Genomic DNA, 14,501 nt, shown 5'->3' with positions numbered 1-14,501 from the left:
AGAGCTTAAAATTTGCCAGACAAGTTGAAGGCCTGACAGCAGAAATAAACAAGCTGTTTCTGCTTATTGAATGCTTTCTAAACAATACCATTAATGTTTAAAGGAACACCAAGTGCAATTTGTTTGATCAGAACTTTCTAAGACTCAGACCTTACACTCATAAGGAGTAGGAAGGAAAAGGCCAACCCTGGAAGTGGGTGGGTTCTGGCAGATAAATGGGACTATCAGCAACTTAATGAATCACAGGAAACACCATGAAGTTTGGGGGAGGGTCACACTATCCAAAAACTGTCTCTAAAGTATTTCATAAGAAGACCCAGGCTGCACGCTGTAACTGTGACACCTTAAGCAACTATGAGCTTTGAAAGCATCTTTATTAGAGACGTGCTCTGGCTCTCTTACTCACTATGGATTAACAGACAATGTAGAAATTAACTTCAGCAGTAAAATACTAAAAAAAAAAGCTCATAAATAAGATGTGTAAGGGTGTCTTCTTTCTCTAGTTGGGGGATTCTGAGGCGGAAGGATTTGAAGATGTATAACTGTGGCAGAGGTCTTAACTATCAACCTGATTTGAAGCAAGATTCTTCAATTACAGACACAGACTAATACTACAGGGAAATATGACAGGAAACAAGCTGCTCAAATGTAAGGCCTTGGGAAAGGGGTTCTTGCTTGGCTGAGAAGTAATAGTGTTCACAATTAAGTGTATCAAGTAAATAGTAAGAGTTTGGTCAAAGGGAGTGCAGAGACAGGGAGGAACGAAGAAAGGGGACCAGTATGGTTTGCGAACCACACCTCAGTGAGAACAAGATGTCAGGGCAGGCAGACAGAAGCAAGGACAGTGCTAATTATACATTCTAACAAGCTCTGTATCACGAGTCAGAGGACAGGAAGATGGCAATTTCTATTGTCACTGAAGCCTTATGCGGAGGGAGGTAGCTAGTTACTACTCAGTTTGAACCAGCTGGCTTAGGACTCCAGTCAGAAAAGGACTGTTTTTTAGAGAAAAGGATGAGGAAAGAGGTAAAGAAGTCAGGAATGACAAGTAAAAAGTGGGCTCTTGGTGCATTGTGGGGTGTTTAATAATAATTTAAAATGTGAACTGGTAATGTTCATCACTACAGTAAGGCACTGAATATATAGTGAAACCAAGCACGTGGAAGTTGATCACTGCTACTATTAATTCCAAGTGATTCTGACCCAAGACTACTTTTATCTTTATGATAAAAGTGCATGGAAAGGGATTAGCATATGCCTGGGATCAGAACAGGAAATCTTTGTTTGGAGATACATAAGCCCTTCCTTTTTGTTTTTATTTTAAAGAGTGTTGATACCATTAGGAAACTTTAAATGTTACTGAAGACAGGAATGGGATAACCTAGACCCTTTCTCCATTTTAATCCATAAGGAACAGGAAAACTTTCTATTCTAAATCTAGAAAGACTTTGTTTTAGTTCTCTTTTCCTTTAATGATTTCTAGGATGAAAGATACTGTCAGGACAGGAAGGACAGGAGACTGAAGGGAAGATTTTAAAGAGAAAAGAACTCAGAGCTATCAATTTGGAAAGTAACTAAAGGAGGGATAATGAATATTTTGTGAAAGCCAAAAACAAAAACACTGGAGAAATGGGGGATAAAGAAATATATCCCAAAAGATAAAGGACATGTGTAATTTAGACAGATGCCCACAGGGGTCCTTAGTTGAAAAGTGTAGGAAACATTATTTTTTGTAAATATACCCAGACAGATGAAGAAAGACAAGCAATGCTGTACCCTTAAAAAAGTACTGAATTCTTTTCCTTGATCCTCTCAAAACTCCCATTACTAACCACTTAGGGGATGCAGATCTCAATTTGACAGGAAAGGATATGGAGGTAAAACAGTACACTTTTAAAAATTTTTAGTTGAATACAGATACACAGTGAACAAAGGTGCATATCCTAATTATTTGGTATCCTTGACTAAAAATATGGCAACAAACACAAAGCAATAATTTCCTGTCTGAAGAACAAATTGTTCTTTCTTTGTACAGGGGTGAGATGTAAATAATGTCACTGAGTGGAAATTATCAGCAATAGTGAAGTTATGAGACTTGTCAGCTGAAAAAAAGGCACAATGTGAAAGTCGTGAGTTAAGTTTTATTTGGGTGCAGACTGGGAGAGAGCCTCTCAGATAGCCCTGAGGAAATGCTCCAAAGAGGTAAGAGGGAAGGTCCTGTATATATGATTCTGGTGATGGGAAAATATACAACCAGGTACACATTTTGGCAGAGGGTACTGCTAGTCATAAGGAGCAGAAGTCTCCATTAATGATCTCAGTAGTTTTCTACATATGAGAAGAGGCAAGAAATTGGCTCATAAAACCTTCTCTTGACAATATCTACCTGAAGTCCTGTTTCGCCAGTTTCTCCCAGGGCACAGAGTGCCTCAATCCTGATCTCTGCCCTGAACTCCTTTCAGGGTATGTTGAAGGTCAGTGACTGCAGTGTCTAGTGACTGCATTCTTTTAGAACCAGATGGCAAGAGGCAATTTTTAGTTGGCAAACTATATTTAGATAGCAAACTAGGTAAATCTCTTTTCTCAAAAATATGAATAAGTGGCAACCTATTTTTTGAGGCTTGAATACATTCAAGTTAAACTTAAAGGGCTTTAACTTATTTTCTCAGATGACAAATATTTCTGAAGAACTTTCTAGGGTCTATCAACAGATATGTGGCATGCAGTACAGCAAGATAAAGTGCAAAGAAAAACAGAAAAAAGTATGCATTAACTGTACAAAAATTTATTAGGTACACTTATATGAGAAGTTCTGTTTATGAAGTTTCAAATCAACAAGAGACTTCTGAATCAAATAATAATCTCGTAATCAGGTCTACCAAAGAATTCAGTCTTTTGTTGAACAGAACACATTAGGTATTGAATTAGATTAAAACTTTTTTTTAAACTTATGCGTATCTTAGCACTCACTGGGCGAAGTTGACTTTTTGAGGCAGAATATACTTTTTGTTGTTATTAAACGATGAAATATTATGAACTACACATAATGGAACTGAAGACAGGAAAAATACTTTGAAGGGTAGTAGGTCTTTTGCTATGATATTAAAATTTCTTGGCTTCATACACATATGTTGTTAGCTTTACGTAATTTGAATCCATGAACTCTGAAAGAAACTTCCATGACCTCTGGAAGAATAACTTTTAGGTATCTACACAAAGGCAGAATTTGAAAATCAGTCAGAAATTTAGCCTGCATTGGGGGTAGAAAATCAGGGATATAGCGGTAGTAAGCTCATGCTTGCCCCAGGTATGCTATACTTCTCTACTCTCTTAACTCTATTTTTGAGTTAATACAGATTTCTGTGAGAAGTATCAATTACCTGAAGTTTAAAAAGTAAATGTTCTTAACTCCTTGCCATCCCACTGCTCACACTGTATTTCTTAGAAATACAACTTTTATTTTAATTTCACCATTAGCAAATGACTATTTTCTCATAAAATTTTAACTCCACAGATAAAGCTGAAGTCCTTTCTAAACATAACCCAATTTCTCTTTCTTTTCTGAAGGTTTTTAGTATGATAGACATCCTTCCAGACATTTTACCAGCATGTACATGTGTGTGTAGGGTGTGTGTGTGTAGGGTGTGTGTGTGTGTGTGTAGGGTGTGTGTGTGTGTGTGTGATTTCATAGATATTATTTTCTGTGAAACTATTCTGCAACTTGTTTTCACTTAGTGTGTCTTAAAGAGCTTTTGAAGACAGTAAATACATAGCTTTTGCTTTCTCATTAAGAAACATGTGATTATATTCCATAATAAGGATGTATCAGTTATGCACCCATATTTTTACCTATATTTTTACTGATGGATATTTTAGGCTGATTATATTTTTCAATACTGTATTAAACAATACTGCAGTGAACATCCTTGTGCACACACGAGAATGGTTTCGTGGAATAGATTTACTGCTGTGCTTTTCTAAGGAAATAATTTCCTATATAATAAAATTCTCAGCTTGATTCTATACATACTTTTCTTCCATAAGGATTTTCAGCAAATACAAAGATAGTTTCCGTCTATCTTTCAAATTGTTCCTACAACTGGCTGAACTGAAATACTAAATGATGGACCACAAGCTTTAACTTTAGAAGCAACCTCTTCATCTTTCTTTCTCTTCTCCTATGGGGACAACTAGAAATAACCTCTGATTAATCACAAATCACAAGGCTAACGCATGCAAGGAAGATACAATAAGAGGAAGTAAAAATAACAGGAATAAGTTGTTTCCCTTTTTTATTTGTTTTAGTTTCAAGCTGAAAAATGCCGTGAAATTCCCCACTGCTGTAATCTTTTCTGAAGCTTTCCCCAACTACTAGACAACTGTGTCTTCTCTAAATAGGCAGCATTTTACAAACTGAATTCTGCCTTTCTTTCCTCAAAGATGTAAGAAAAACAGCCCACTGGAAGATGTCAGTTAAATGGTAAATGTGCTTATTTTTCTGGTACCGTTATGCTTAAACATCCTAAATGCCACAATGTATAATATAAATGATGACGTGATTAAAAAGCTATATCTTTTTTTACTTTTTTCTTAGAAAATAGCAAATAGTTGATATTAGACAATGATAAATATACATAGATATGCTTTTTCAGATTCTTTTCCATGATAGGTTATTATGAGATACTGAACACAGTTCCCAGTGCTATACAATAGGTCCTTGTTTATTCTTTATGTTTATCTATTTCATACACAATATTGTATATCTGATAATCCCCAATTCCCAATTTATCATTTCCTCCTTCCTCTTTGAGTCTACTTCTATTTTGTAAATAAGTTCATTTGTATCATTTTGATGTCTATTTCCTGTGATATGACATACTAAAATGCAATTTAAATGATTTAACTGCTTTTGTTACTCCTAGGAAAGAGGTAATAATATTGTCAGAAGGTAAAAAAAATGTACATATTGTTTTTTCCTGTTTGATAAAAGTATCATAAGAAACCAGTAAACTATTAAAACCATTAAAGTCAAAGGATAAAAGTTGCTTTAAAGGACAGCAGTTCATTAAAGTAGCAGAGGGTTTTTTTTTTTTTTTTGGTTTGTTTCTCTTTTGCAAATGTTTATGATTTGATTTTTAAATTAAAATTAACTTTTGCCATTGGGGAAAATAATTTGATTACTAAACTCTACTGCATAAAATTTGAAGTTAGAGAATTCTAGTTTCTAAGATGCCATGTGAGTGAAAGTTGTTCAGTCATGTCTGACTCTTTGTAACCCCATGGAATTCTCCAGGCCAGAATGCTGGAGTCGGTAGCCTTTCCCTTCTCCAGGGGATCTTCCCAAACCAGGGGTCAAACCCAGGCTTCCCACATTGCAGGTGGATTCTTTACCAGATGAGCCACAAGGGAAGCCCAAGAATACTAGAGTGGGCAGCCTATCCCTTCTCCAGGGGATCTTCCTGACCCAGGAATCGAACCAGGGTCTCCTGCATTGCAGGTGGATTCTTGACCAACTGAACTATCAGGGAAGCCCAGAAGAGCCATAGGATAAAGCTAAAAAAGCTACTCCACATCAATCTACTTGATTTAAGAGAAACTCAGTAAGAAAGGGGATGAAATTCTTTTTCAGACAATATTTCAGAAACATAGCAAGGACATGAAAAAAAAAAAGTGAAATGAAGTTGCTCAGTTGTGTCCGACTCTGCGACCCCATGGACGGTAGCCTACTACGTTCCTCCATCCATGGGATTTTCCAGGCAGGAGTACTGGAGTGGGATGCCATTTCCTTGTCCAGAGGATCTTCCTGATCCAGGGATCAAAGCCAGGCCTCCCGCACTGTAGGCAGACGCTTTACTGTCTGAGCCACCAGGGAAGTAGTTCTCGGATGAGGCCTGTGGGTGGAAGCAGCAGGTGCCTGGGCCCCAGCCATGCCACCTTGTTACAATGCCAGCATGGTTAAGATGGCATACACCTTGCAGCCCTCCTCTGTGTTAAGTAGTGGCCTGCCCAGATAGGCACAAACTCAAGACACTTCTAAGAGCCTATTGCGTGTTAAGTCCAAAGAAGCTGATGCTTCTAGAACTTGATCAGGAGGTTCAGAGAATGATCATCAGACCAAGACACGAGAATGGGCAGGTGAAAGCTACAGACACTGCCACCAGGAGGAACATCAGCAAGAGCCACAAATCACACAGTAAACTGAAATCAGAGGAAGAGCTCAAGCATAAGAACCAGCTCTTAAAGGCCATCAACCAGCAGTTGCACCAGAAGTTGTCTGAAACTCAGGGAGAACTGAAGGACCTGACCCAGAAGGTGGAGCTAATGGAGAAGTTTTAGAACAACTGTTGGGCAGTTTTGGAGGGCAAGGGCCTCAACCCAGGCAGTGAGACCCTGGTATCATACATACCTAGACTCCACTACGGATCACATGGACTCTACATTGCTGTTAGAAACTTTGCAAGATGAGCTGAAGCTTTTTAACGAAACAGCCAGAAAACAGATGGGAGGAGTTGCAGGTAAGGCTGAAGATGAAAGAAGACGAGAGGGCCCAGTTCAAAGAACAACAGACCTTATATAAGTCAAGTAAATGATTTTACAACAGCGCTTGAGGAAATGGAGCAGCTATTAGAAATATGATAAAAAGCAGGTGGCCACATGGCTCTCTCTTGGGGATAAACTTTCAGAATAAGTCCCTTAGAACATCTGCTTCTTGGCCATCATCTTTTAGGACTCACCATCCTCAGAATGAAAGCAGTTTCTGCAGTATGATTAAGGACAGTATATGCTGGCACGGCAGTTCCTCCTTCGAGCAAGTGTTCTTAGCCTTCAAATTGGCCAGCTCTCCTGAACCTCACAGTATGTATTTGAGGCCTAAGAAGAGATGGGGCCAGGAAGCTTGCATCAATCTTCTAGACAACAAAGTGGCAGAGCACTAGAATCAGGAGATGAAATGGCCACAGCCAGAGAAAGGTCACATTCAGATGTGCAGGAGCAAACAGTGGAGGACAGGTGCTCCACAGGAGACACCACTGAGGAACTACGCAGCCCCCTCCAAACTTGGAATACATTCTGTCCCATCCTGGTTGCGCTCTATAGCGAAAGTCGCCCAGTCGTGTCTGCCTCTTGCGACCCCATGGACTATATAGTCCATGGAATTCTCCAGGCCAGAATACTGGAGTGGGTAGCCTTTTCCTTCTCCAGGGGATCTTCCCAACCCAGGGATTGAACCCAGGTCTCCCACATTGCAGGTGGATTCTTCACCAACTGAGCCACAAGGGAAACCCAAGAATACTAGAGTGGGTAGTCTATCCCTTCTCCAGCAGACCTTCCCAACCCAGGAATTGAACTGGGGTCTCCTGCATTGCAGGTGGATTACTGACCAGCTGAGGGAGGCCTGGGCTCTATAACCTCATTGTAAATTTATGAACTTGAAGTCATCTGAAATGGCTTAATAAATGGGATGAAGGTCTAATAGTAACATCTATGAAATAATACATGTTGGAGCTTTTAACCTAAAAACCAACCAACCAAAAACCCAAAAAACAGATACAGAGAAAGCACATGACAAAATCTATTCTAAGTCTCAGCAAACTAGAAACAGAAGGACATTTCCTCAACTTGATAAAGAACATCTATGACAACCTACAGCTAGCATATTTAATGATGAAAGACTGTTTCCTCCCTAAGTTCAGAGACAAAACAAAAATATCCATACTACTTCTATTTAACTTTGTACTGGAGGTTCTAACCAATACAATAAGGCAATAAATAGATGGAAATCAGATTAGAAAAAAATAAGTAAAATTGTCTTTATTTGCAAACATGATTATAGAAAATTCAATGAAATTTATAAAAAAGCTATTAGAACTAATACGTGAGATTAAGGTTGCAGGATAAAGGATCAATATACAAAATCAATTTCATGTCTATATAATCAGAAATTAACATTAAAAAACAGTTATAATAATCATAAAACAATGAAATAGTGATAAATCTGACAAAAGATATTAAAGACCTATACAATGAGGACTATAAAGCACTGCTGAGTAAATGGAGAGAAATATCATGTTCATGGATTAGCAATTAGCTGATTCTAAAATTCATATGGAAATGCCAAGACCCATGCATAAGCAAAACAATGTTCAAAAAGAACAGAAGCTGGAGGATTAACATTACCTAATTTTAAGACTTACATAAAAGGCCACAGTAATCAAGAAAATATGGTACAGGCATCAAGGCAGACAAGTGGAGCAATGGAATATAACAGAAAACCCAGAAATAAGCAAAAAAAATATGGAAAATGGATTGTGACAAAGAGGCCAAAGCCATCTACAAAGGAAGGATAGTCTTTTTAACAAATGAGGCTGGAACAATTGTCTATCCATCAGCAAAAAAAATTATTATTTGATCCATATATTTTACCATACAACAAAATGAAGCTGTATCATAGATCCAAGTGTAAAACTTAAACTATAAAATTATAGAAACACAAGAGAAAAAGTTTCTGACATCAGTTTAGGCAAAGATTTCTTATTTGACACTAAATATTAGTTATGTGATACTAAAAGCAAAATCTATGAAAGAAACATTGATAAAACGGACTTCATCAAAATGAAAAACTTCTGCTCTTCAAAAGATACAGTTAAGAGTATGAAATGATAAGCCACAGACAGGGAGAAAACATTTGCAAGGCATATATCTATTAAAGTACTTGAAGCCAGATATAGAAGGAATGTTCAAAATGCAGTAATGAAAAAAATCAACTCAATTTAAAAATGGGCAAAAGATTTGAACAAATATTTTATGGAAGAAAAACAACATAGACAGCAAATAAGCATGAAAAGACGCTCAAGGTCATTAGTCAGCAGGGAAATTCAAATTAAAACTGCAATGTCATATTATATACCTATCAGAAAGACTAAAACTAAAAGGACTGGCCATATCAAGTGCTGGTGAGGATGTGGAGCAAATGGAACTCTTATACATGCTGGTGGGAATGAAAATGGTAAAACTACTTTAGACAATTTGACCGTTTCTTAAAAAGTTAAACATACATCTACCATGTAACATAACCATTCTATTCATAGGTATTCATCCAAAAGAAATATTAAGTGCATGTCCATACAAAGCCTTGTGTATGAATGTTCACAGGAACTTTATTTGCAATAGTCCAAAACTGCAAACAACGTAAATGTTCACTATCATGAACTGACAAAACAAACTGTGGTACATACACACAATGGACACTATGCTGTGCTGTACTTAGTTGCTCAGTTGTGACCCCATGGACTGTAGCTCGCCAGGCTCCTCTGTCCACGGGGATTCTCCAGGCAAGAATACTGGAGTGGGTTGTCATGTCCTTGTCCAGCGGATCTTCTCAACTCAGGGATCGAACCTAGGTCTCCTGCATTGCAGGTGGATTCTTTACTGTCTAAGCCACCAGGGAAGCCCAAGAATACTGGAGTGAGTAGCCTATCCGTTCTCCAATGGATCTTCCTGACCCAGGAATCGAACTGGGGTCTCCTGCATTGCAGGCGGATTCTTTACCAGCTGAGCTACTGGGGAAGCCCACAAGCCCACAATGGACACTACTTGGTAATGAAAGGAATGAACTGTCAATACAACATCAACATAGATCTCAAGATAATTACACTGAGTCAAAGGACCAGGCCAAATAAAAGATTACATCCTGTATGATTATTCCACCATAAAATTCCAGAAAATGTAAACTAACCTCTAGAGGATTGGTGCTTTTGAGGTGGGGGGTATGGGGAGGAGTTGGGAACGTTAAGGGATTGCAAAGGGGCATGAGGAAAATTTGAGAGATGATGGATATGTACACTATCTTGATGGTAGTAAAGGTTTCATGGGGGATACATATATGAAAACATCAATTTATATACATTAAATATATGCATGTCAATTTTATCTCAATAAAGCAAATAAAAAGCCAAAATATAACAAATATGTCAAATCAATCAGTAGAGAAATAAGCAAAGAAATCAATGGAAAAAAATCAATTTGAAAAATGTTCCCACACTCTCTCTGTATTTCCTGTTTTCATTATAAAGGCAGAGAGAAGGGAATGCAATGTAACATCTGTTCCATGCCCCACAGGACACCCTTAACCCTTGCCAACTGTCTCAAAATACACGTGTTAGGTTGTGAGGGTGGGGGTGGATCAGCTCAAAACCATCAATTCCCATAAGAAAAACAAGCTACAGTACAAGCCCTTCTGATAACAAAGATTTTAATTTAAAATGCTCATCTTTCTTATGCTGTCTTATGAAGGACAGGATGCTATCAGTATATCTTGCTTTATGGAATGTATCTTTGTTCCTAAATAGATGAACTTTAAAACTTATGTTCTAATAATAATAACTAACAGTAAATGAGCACTGAGCACCTTGGTTACCATTTGCTGTCTCATTTAATTCTTGAGATAACTGTGCCATTTTATTGATCCAGGTTAACAGGGTAAGTAAATGGTCTAAGATCATACAGTTAAATGGTAGAACTCAAACTTATGTCTGTCTAATATGAAAGCTCATGCTCTTAACAGCTACACTTAACTGAAGGTTCTAGTTGATAATTTAGTAGAATGCCTAATAATTACACCTTTATGCCTCCTTTTTGAAAGCTAGGATTTCATATATGCACATTATTCAGAGAGTAGGAATAAGAAGTATTAGCTATATAAATTCCAACTATATAAAACACATAAAAAATGTGTTTTTTGAGGGGCCAGTCGCCATGGCCCCAGATGGCAACTGATTCTCTTCTAAAACACATTTCATAGTAAAGGTTATGAATGTACATCTAAAAACCTCATAATTCAATTCCCTAAATAAAGTTCTGCTTGATTCTTAATACCCCAGTTCTTATATGGGCAGCAACTGGACTTCTCTCAGTTATAAGCTTATGTTCATGTGATCTTTTAGCAAAGATTTAAATTACCTACTCCAATTCTAAAATCTCTTCCTAAAAATCATTTATCAAAATGGGATCATTTTTGGCCAAAGAACTGTTATGTCCAGGCTTATGAGTGACAAAGAATGCTTCAACTTTGAGTACATTTAAATATATTCACAGATCCGTTACCATGTGAGTATATATCTGATTTTGTTTTCAATGCAAACACACTTGACAAGCTTACTAGTACAGGACAATGTCTGTTTTTTGCCAAATTCAATTTTACTTTCCTCATCTCAGACCAGCCTTCATAATAATCTGCTTCCAAAAAAAGCACAAGGCCATGACCAAAAGCAGACGGCACACTCCACTTACAGTGAACGTGTACTTGTGATTTTCCTAGGCCACAGCACCTTCCATGATAGCTTGTGTCTGTTCTATATTTTTGGCACTGCCATAAGATCCTTATTATTATTTTAAGAATATTTTTGGAAAAAGTAAATAATTTATTGTTAACACAGACATATATGTAACATCAATTTTTTTATTTCTAACTCTGGCAGTTTAAAAAACTCCCAATAGTTAAATATTACAGCCTCAAACTCTTAAATATATTTCTAACCTTGTCCTGCCTACAACATTTTTGTCTGTAAATTTTCTCGCCTAGGGAATTCTGCAATGGCTTTTGGCCAAAACCAACAGTTATATCCTAGACGTTAGAAGAGTTATACCTGTTTTATGACTGAGGCATCAGTGGAAAGGAATTCAAGACTCTTTAAGCTTATTCTATGTGAAAGTTGTAATACTTCACCATTTATTATTGCAAAAGCAATTTAAAGAATGCTTTAAAATAAAATGATACTAATCAGGGTAGATTCTACTTAATCATAGCTAAGGGTGTCTTTGCATCAGATCTGAGACACGTAGATATAATATACACAACATGGAAGGTTCAAACGATTTAACTTTTATTGACAGTCAAATCTGTTTTCCAAATTTTAAAAATGAGTGTTCCCTCTTCTTTTTCTAGAGTAATCAGACCCTGTTGGGAGGCTTTTTCTAGATTTTCTTAGAAATAATGAACTGAGCTTCTCCTGCTGAACTGTGTGGTTCCAATCCAACCTCTCCTGGACAGTTAATGAGCTATGTCATCTGCTTTCACTGTGGAAGGGATTCCCATAGTGTTCTCATTCATGTAAATGAAGTGGTCAAATCAAAGGGAGAGACTTTCATTAAGAAGGCTTTTCTCTGACGTAATGCCTTCTAAAACAGAAAATCATTTTATATAAAGTTCATTTAGGATCAAATATGGTATCAATGGCCTCTAACAATTATTCTTCAAATACTGAAGAGCTGAATATTACATTATTTTCTATTGAATTCCTTGGTTCTATGCCAAACATGTCTTGGCTGCAACAGAAGAGTGAGGAGGCTTTTATATTTTGGGGAGAAAAAGAACTATGAAGGCTCTACAAGGGTGTATTTACAATCTGGAACTCCGCAGAAATTCTGGAAAATGAATGAAGCTCTTTTACAATTATAACTTTATAGGTAGGATTTACTTACAAACTATAGGAACTTTTATAATACATCCCTATATAAATCTAACCCTTGCCAATGGGACTTACTATTTATTTAACAGCAACAGTGAACCATATGGTTTTGTTCAGACATGCAAGGTTAAAGAATAGATTTTATATCCAGGAAAAATCTCTCTTAAAGGTAAAGAGAAAAAAAAAGGCAAAACAAAAAACTTTAAAACATAAAGGAAAAACCAATCATAGCTATTTAAGAACAAAGGCCAAAACCTTTTCAACCAGCTAAGCATGAATTAAGACAGAATACTAAATTGAAGAAAATTAGCAAGCTGTCATATTAGTTCAAGAACAGCAACAGTGTTTGTTGCTAAGCAAGAGCTATACAGAAAGAATGCAGTAAAATCTTGACATATTACAGAACCAACAACAACAACAAAAGCCCAAACCAAAAAATCACTCCACAAATAAAACAAGATTTCATTTTCAGAATCTGACATGGCAGTTGCTTTTCTCAAAGGGCTGAAACAATTTTGACCCCCCGCTGCTACTTTGTCCAACAATAGACTGTTTAAAGATATATCACTTCTGGTGAAGCTATTCATTTCACCTAAACCTCATACAGTTTAAATCTTAGAAGAGAACTTTATCACCTACAGGCTGTATGCACAGACTAAATACAACACTTGTGCCTGATTCTGAATGGTATCTTATTTCAAAATGCTCTCTTAACTACAGCTCTTGCTTCTCAAGCTGCGCTTTCAACTTGTCAGAAGCTGCCTACAGTAACTAAAATTGGATTCACACAGAAAAAAATAATTTTATTTTAGGAAAACATATGCAGTAAGCACCTTAGCATCTGTTAACATTAAAACCAGAAGGCAGTATGTTACATAGGGCAGGCTGTAAATTTAATAATTTACAACATTCATTTTGAAATATTACAGCAATCTTTTAAAACAATGGCATACATTTCCTCTGTTCAACGAATATCCATTGAGAATCTATATGCCAGGTGCTGAGGATATAAGGATTAGCAAAACAATCATAAAGCTCCACAGGTTTTTAAAGCTAGAAAGCAAAGAGGTCATCTTCCAATTTTTCTATTAGAGGAAGCCATTCCTCAACCCCTATCCCAATTAGGAGAGGGCTGAGGCCCACAAGTTTTTGTGTAAGTCAGTTGCGATATGTATGGGAAACTTCTTCCTGGAATCCCAGCGCAGACAGGCACAGATCCTCAGGTGAGCCTTTTTTAAACGTTGCCAAACTATTGTAGTTTCCAAATTCTGATTGCTATTTATAATAATCCTGCTCTTGGAAAACGCTTTCTGAGTTCTAAGAGGGCATGAGCAAAGCACTTTCTGGTTCAGCCTAGGCAGTGGAGCCCTTCCAGGTCTAAGCTGGTAATTCCTATGGAGAGGAGAGCCAGAAGTCTCAGATGAGAACAAGAGAAGGAAGCAGGAAAAACAACTCACTTTAGGAGTAAGGATAGGGAATGAGCTCAAACTTTCTTCAACCTTCTTTTTCTTTTCATTGATCAGATAAATATGTGATAATAAACGGGAAGGTGTCCTGGGTGTAATCAGTTTAGGATGGGGTTATGAGAAACAGTTTTCAGGGACGTACAGGGAAAGGACGAGAAATCCCCAAGAGTGACAAAAGGGGAAGACCTGTGGATGTGGCAGAAATGAGTCACCAGCCAGAGTAAACATTTATTTGTAATATATGTTGGCAGGGGAGTCACTGAAAAGTTAGCCTGTTGAGGGCACGCTGGAAACATCCATTCAGATGATTAGCAACCACTGACTGTTTCTTGGATACGGGGTATATGATATGTGCTGAGAGAATACAAATAAAGGGAAAAGAAGAAATTAATCCTACATCATTGGAGTACTTATAATGCCATGCAAATTACAGTGTTACACAGAAATACTAGTTATTAATCATTTATTCTTATTACAGACAAGGAAGCTTTGTTTCAGACAGACTGAATGACTTGACCAAGGTCACACAGTCATGCTTAGTGGCAGAACAGCCAGACTCGAGCAATGAACT

The 14,501-nt window shown here is 37.2% G+C and overlaps 1 protein-coding gene and 1 pseudogene across 2 annotated transcripts in view; one reads left to right on the top strand and one right to left on the bottom strand.

Moving 5' to 3' along the window:
- Window positions 1–14,501, bottom strand: part of CTTNBP2NL (CTTNBP2 N-terminal like) — a 53,861-nt gene that overhangs the window by 20,180 nt on the left and 19,180 nt on the right. The window lies entirely within an intron of this gene.
- On the top strand, window positions 1,872–14,303 carry LOC105605160 (small kinetochore-associated protein-like; annotated as a pseudogene).

The sequence above is a fragment of the Ovis aries genome, chromosome 1, assembly GCF_016772045.2.
Source record: "Ovis aries strain OAR_USU_Benz2616 breed Rambouillet chromosome 1, ARS-UI_Ramb_v3.0, whole genome shotgun sequence".
NCBI lineage: Eukaryota > Metazoa > Chordata > Mammalia > Artiodactyla > Bovidae > Ovis > Ovis aries.
This window is presented reverse-complemented; position numbering and strand designations above follow the sequence as displayed.